Raw genomic sequence first — 6,433 nt, forward strand, 5'->3', positions numbered from 1 at the left:
GGGGTGTGTGGGTTGGGCGTGGTCTTGCTCGTGCTCGAACAGTACACCTGGGACGGCTTCCTTGGGCAGCACCTCCTGGACCCAGGTGTCATCCATCGGCCGTGAACAAACAGTTCCTCGAGTCTGGGCGCCAGCGAGGCACGGAGCGGTGTGCCTGTGCACCGTGGGGCTTTCAGCAACTGCTTTCTGTGGGCCTCCCATCACCAGGCCTTTCTTCTGAGTCTCCGCCTGGCGGGCTCGTGGCCAGCTTTGGGGGAGCCAGCCACATGCTAACCATTTGGACCAATCAAGGCTCTTCTACCTGACCCTTGGAGTCTTTTAGTGTGTCGATTTCCACCTGTTAGTGTGTCAGCTGGACCTGGGGAGTGTTAGATGGGGGATGAGCCCTGGGGGATCGGTTGGGAGGTAGGGTGGGGAGACAGACTGCCCAGCTACACCCATCTGGCAGTTGTCTTCAAGAGCCCACTTGTGCTGTAGGGTAGGCCGGCTTTGGCATGTGTCCTGTCTTGGACTGAACGTTGACCGTCTGTGTGAAGGTAGAAACCTCCCTTCCCAGGTCCCGTCTCCTTCCAGTGACACAGTTTACACTGTCTGATTGGGCCCTCTGGGATCTGATGAGACAAGGGACGCATGGGGTCTGTGACGGACCCAGACTCCTGGGAAGAAGGGGCCATCCTGCTGATGACTGCTGAGCAAGCATCCCGGCCGGGGCTCAGCGTGCTTCCCTGCCCTCCGCTTTAAGCATCAGATGCGGCTGCTACACATGTGTACTTGAACCCTTGGAATCAGTTCCTCTTTTTCCCCTCCCTCTGCTGTCTTAATGATGCCATTTTTTGCTTTTTGTTTTTCCTCTTGAAACATCTTCCCTGAAACTGGAGGGGAGACGGAGATTTTAAGGTGAGGATTACATGGGAGCATGAAGATTTTCTAATAAACCGCTCACTTCCTGGTGGGGTGGAGGATATTCACCTAAAGATTCGGGGACACGAGCCGCCTTGTTCTTTGCCCCACTCTCCCCCACCCCCAAGCCTGTTTGAAAAAAATCCCTTCTGGGAGACGTCGGACAATGTTAGACATGACAAAATAATTTATAAAACATCAAGGGCTCATTGGGGGTTGGGGGAGATGAGCTGATACCAAGGGCTCAAGTAGAAAGAAAATGTTTTGAGAATGATGAAGGCAACAAATGTACAAATGTGCTTGACACGTGGATGTATGTGTGGCTTGTGATAAGAGTTGTACAAGCCCCCAATAAAATGATTTTTTGAAAAATATCCCTTCTGGCTATTTACAGGACTCTGGGTGCAGCTGTAGGGAAACAGTCTGTGACCATTTGGAGGTGAAAAGCATTTTGTAGACATCTACTCATAAATGTGCCTGGACTGGGGTCATTATTTGAGGAGGGCTGATGGCCACTTGGAACCCTGGTAGCTTAGTGGGCTCTGTGTTGGGCTGGGCTGGACTGCTAACTGCGAGGCCAGCCGTTCAAAACCACCACCCGCTCCTCGGGAGGAAAATGCCGCCGTCTACTCCCATAAAGTTTCAGTCTCGGAAACCCAGGGGGGCAGTTCGGACCTCAGGGTCGCTGTGGGTTGGCAGTGAGGTTTTTTTTGAAGGAGCCCCTACGATGGGGGGGTTAGTTAAATAGTTAAATGCTACTAATAGTTAACTACTTAACTAACTAGCTGAACGTATAAGGAAAGACTGGCCTGGTGATCTGCTCCTGAATGGGCCGGGGAAACCCGCACGGGGGTCTCCGTGAGTCAGGTGGGCGCCAGAGTCGGCTCCACGGCACTCACCAGCAGTGCTGGGTGTTTGGCACGGGGACCAGGTCCCTGCATAAGTGGGAGAGCCCTGTGGAAGTGACCCCCAGGCACTGACCAGGTCAGGAGTGCCGTCCAGGGAAGGGAGAGTTACGGCATCCCCAGTTCATGGTGGCCCCCATGCATGGGATGAGCTGGTGCTGCCGGTCCTGCGGCCAGCCCAGGGTCAGCTGTGGACTGGACGCGCGCTGGTCCACAGGGTTTGTGTAAATTGAGGTCCTCTGGCTGGGAATTGAACCCAGGTCTCCCGAGTAAAGGCAAGTGTTCTCCCGCTGAATGACTGTAAGGAGCTAGCCTGAGCTCCACTTCTGCTGGTCCATCTGCAGAGGCTGCCCTGCAGTCCCATCTTCTCACCCCACCCTGTGGGTGGGGCCCTGTTTGGGTATTTTAAACACACCCAGCTGATGCTGGTGGGAAACCAGGGAGCCTGCCTGCTGCCTGCCAGCCTTCAACTGGTCGTCCTGGTGGGCGGGTCCCAGCTGAGGCCCCTGAGCCCCAGGGAAGGCATGGCTGTGGAAACAGGAAAGCCTACTGCCCACCCCTGAGTGGGAGCGAGGACGCCTCTCCCCAAGGAGTGTCATAGCACGGAGGCAGGATCCTGCAAACACCCCAAGTCAGTTACCCCCTGCGGCTCCAGAGGGCAGGGTGAGCTTTGCATTTGCAGGAGGCAGCCTATGAGTGAAGAAGGTGTGCGTGGGGAGGGGGGTGGTTGTAAAGATGGGAGGGTAGCTGCCAGGACCCCCACCTCCCACCTGCTGAGAAGGGTGTCTGGGACCCTCCTGCCTGGCCTGTGTAATGGAGGAGAGAGCTGCCACGCAGGCAGACAGGTTGCAGGCTTGACTCAGGCCACCTGCGGGTGCCGTGCCAGGCTGGGGACGGGAGCTGGACTGCTCGATTTGGGGTGGGGGCAGGGGTGTGTGTGCATTTTTATCGACTAAGAATCAAGTCTTCCATGTCCCCAAGAAGTCTGGGGTGGCTGTGTCTCAGGGGATGGGGTGGGGGAAAGAGGGAGGAAGAGGAGACGGGGTGGCCTGCCTACCCCAGGGACCTCCTCGGGCACAGCTGCAGAGAAACCAGCTGTGGCGGTATGCGAGGTATGCGAGGGAACGGGCAAAGGCCAGGTCACGGCGCCTATGGGTCGCACCTGCAGCCTTGGTACTGGGGCCGAGGCAGGGCTGGAGGAGGACTTGTGGGGACAGCAGCCCAGGCTGTGAGGGTCTCTGCTGCCCTCGGTTTGGGGTAGGAAAGGAGGGGCAGCCCCACTTCTCTGTTATAGGTTCCCTTCCTGTGTATAGCTGGGTGCTCTGACCCTGAAGCCCACCTCCCTCAGGAGCCCCCCTCTTGGTGAAAGTGCCCTGAATGAAGCTGAGGGCAGCTCACGCTTGCGGGCACCCCTACCCCCACCCCCACCCATCCTGGCAGAGCTTCCTTGCCTAATTTGGTGGGTCTGCTGGAGGGTTGGTCCCTGTGAATTCTCCATGGTGGGAGGCCCCCTGAGCCCACCTTTGAGTTCCGATTGAATACAATTTCAGGATGGGCAATGGGCGGGAGGAAAACAGGTGTGGGTGTGAGTGGAGTCTGGCCCCTCTGCCTCCCACACCTGCTCCCCTTTACTCACTTAGGAAAGCCTGATCCTAGGTGGGGTGTGTGGGTTGGGCGTGGTCTTGCTCGTGCTCGAACAGTACACCTGGGACGGCTTCCTTGGGCAGCACCTCCTGGACCCAGGTGTCATCCATCGGCCGTGAACAAACAGTTCCTCGAGTCTGGGCGCCAGCGAGGCACGGAGCGGTGTGCCTGTGCACCGTGGGGCTTTCAGCAACTGCTTTCTGTGGGCCTCCCATCACCAGGCCTTTCTTCTGAGTCTCCGCCTGGCGGGCTCGTGGCCAGCTTTGGGGGAGCCAGCCACATGCTAACCATTTGGACCAATCAAGGCTCTTCTACCTGACCCTTGGAGTCTTTTAGTGTGTCGATTTCCACCTGTTAGTGTGTCAGCTGGACCTGGGGAGTGTTAGATGGGGGATGAGCCCTGGGGGATCGGTTGGGAGGTAGGGTGGGGAGACAGACTGCCCAGCTACACCCATCTGGCAGTTGTCTTCAAGAGCCCACTTGTGCTGTAGGGTAGGCCGGCTTTGGCATGTGTCCTGTCTTGGACTGAACGTTGACCGTCTGTGTGAAGGTAGAAACCTCCCTTCCCAGGTCCCGTCTCCTTCCAGTGACACAGTTTACACTGTCTGATTGGGCCCTCTGGGATCTGATGAGACAAGGGACGCATGGGGTCTGTGACGGACCCAGACTCCTGGGAAGAAGGGGCCATCCTGCTGATGACTGCTGAGCAAGCATCCCGGCCGGGGCTCAGCGTGCTTCCCTGCCCTCCGCTTTAAGCATCAGATGCGGCTGCTACACACCTAAGAATCGCTCCCACTTCATTAACCTTATTTACTGGGATGGTCAAGTGCCGGGCTGCTAACTGCAAGGTGTGGGTGTGGGGGAGGTGTGCCCACCAGCCACTTCGTCCATGGGAGAGGAACCTGGTAATCTGTTCCCATGAAGATTTCAGCCCCCTTCTACCCCTTTGCTTCTGTCGCTAACTGTGAGTTGGAATCTCCTGGGTGGTGAGATTGAGAGGGGGGGCGGGGCTGAAGTGTAGCACAGGAAATCTTGGCTGTTCAACCTCCTCAGATGGTGGGAGAGTCAGAGCAGGCATCTATCTCGAGAGGCAGTGCCAGCCCAGCCCCACCTGATGTCAGAAGGTGCCTGCAAGTTAGAGCAGCGGGCAGGGAACCCCGCCCCCCACTGTCCCTCCCCTCTCCTCTCCTCTGACTCCCCATTAAGAAGGTGTCCTGGCTCTCTGCTCCTCCTTGTGGGACAGACAGCCGCCTCTTCCGTTCCGTGCAGTCCCAGCCGCATCCAGAGACATGGTGACGGTCGGTCGGAGTGATCGGATTTGGCCGCACTGGGCACCTGGTCACCAGGGCTGCTTTCAATTCTGGAAAAGTGGAAATTGTTGCCATCAATGGCCCCTTCATTGATCTGCACTACATGGTCTACATGTTCCAGTATGATTCCACCCACGGCAAGTTCAATGGCACTGTCAAGGCTGAGAATGGGAAGCTTAACGTCAATGGGAAGGCCATCCCCATCTTCCAGGAGCGAGATCCCGCCAACGTCAAGTGGGCTGAGGCCGGTGCTGAGTATGTCGTGGAGTCCACTGGTGTCTTCACCACCGTAGAGAAGGCTGGGGCTCACTTGAAGGGCGGTGCCAAAAGGGTGACCATCTCTGCCCCTTCTGCGATGGCCCCATGTTGGTGATGGGCGTGAACCACAAGAAGTATGACAACTCCCTCAAGATTGTCAGCAATGCCTCCTGCACCACCAACTGCTTAGCCCCCCTGGCCAAGGTCATCCATGACAAGTCTGGCATCGTGGAAGGACTCATGACCACAGTCCATGTCATCACTGCAACCCAGAAGACCGTGGATGGCCCCTCTGGGAAACTCTGGCGTCATGGCCGTGGGGCTGCTCAGAACATCATCCCCGCATCTACTGGTGCTGCCAAGGCTGTGGGCAAGGTTATCCTGGAGCTGAATGGGAAACTGACTGGCATGGCCTACCGTGTCCCCACCCCTAATGTGTCCATCATGGATCTCACCTGCCGTCTGGAGAAAGCTGCCAAGTACGATGACATCAAGAAGGTGGTGAAGCAGGTGGCCGATGGTCCCCTAAAGGGCATCCTGGGCTACACTGAGGACCAGGTTGTCTCCTGTGACTTCAACAGTGACCCCCACTCTTCCACCTTTGATGCTGGGTGACCCCCCACTCTTCCACCTTTGATGCTGGGGCTCGCATTGCCCTCAACGACCACTTTGTCAAGCTCATTTCCTGGTATGACAATGAATTTGGCTACAGCCACAGAGTGGTGGACCTCATGGTCAACATGGCCTCCAAGGAGTACGAGCCCCCCTGGACCACCAGCCCCAGCAACAGCGCTAGAGGAAGAGAGGCCCTCAGCTGCTGGGGAGTCTTTGCCCCTAATTCAATCCCCCAACACACTGAGAATATTTCATCCAGATCCCCTGAAGGAAGGGGAGGGGCTTAGAGAACTCCACCTTGTCATGTACCGTCAATAAAGTACACTATACCCAGGAGAAAAAAAAGGTGTCCTAACCCACATGCCATCCTGGAGTGAGGGGTGGGGCAGTGTTCTTAGAAGTAGGTCACTGTGCAATTGTGGTCCCCGCCACTCAGAGGGAAATTCATTTGCGGGGCTGTCATTGTAAGCATCATTTTGCACCATACTATTAAAAATGTTAAAGTGTTTGCTGATTTGTGTTTATTGAAATGAAATTCATTAGGATGATGTGAAAATAGCGCTCAACTGTTTACCAAGCCCGGGCTCTTGTTTTTGATATTTCAGCACATCATCTGTTCTCACTTGAATGTTGTGGAATTTGTGGGTAAAGTGTTATACAGATGAAAAAATCCACATTTGAGTGGAGGTTTTTTTATTATTCAAATGAGTTCATAACATTCTTTGCAAGGTGCTTGATTTGGCATTTGAATCCATCTGGGTGCCTGTGCGGGTGTTGGGGGCTTTCAGGTGTGCCTGGAGG

At 55.9% G+C, this 6,433-nt stretch overlaps 1 protein-coding gene and 1 pseudogene across 1 annotated transcript in view; both read left to right on the plus strand.

Annotated features, from left to right (window-relative positions):
* CTBP2 (C-terminal binding protein 2) overlaps nucleotides 1-6,433 on the plus strand; it is a 116,988-nt gene that overhangs the window by 6,277 nt on the left and 104,278 nt on the right. The window lies entirely within an intron of this gene.
* LOC105978448 lies at nucleotides 4,848-5,632 on the plus strand (annotated as a pseudogene).

Source organism: Echinops telfairi, unplaced genomic scaffold, assembly GCF_000313985.2.
Source record: "Echinops telfairi isolate 266 unplaced genomic scaffold, ASM31398v2 ScPeMD7_70;HRSCAF=299, whole genome shotgun sequence".
Classification (NCBI taxonomy): domain Eukaryota; kingdom Metazoa; phylum Chordata; class Mammalia; order Afrosoricida; family Tenrecidae; genus Echinops; species Echinops telfairi.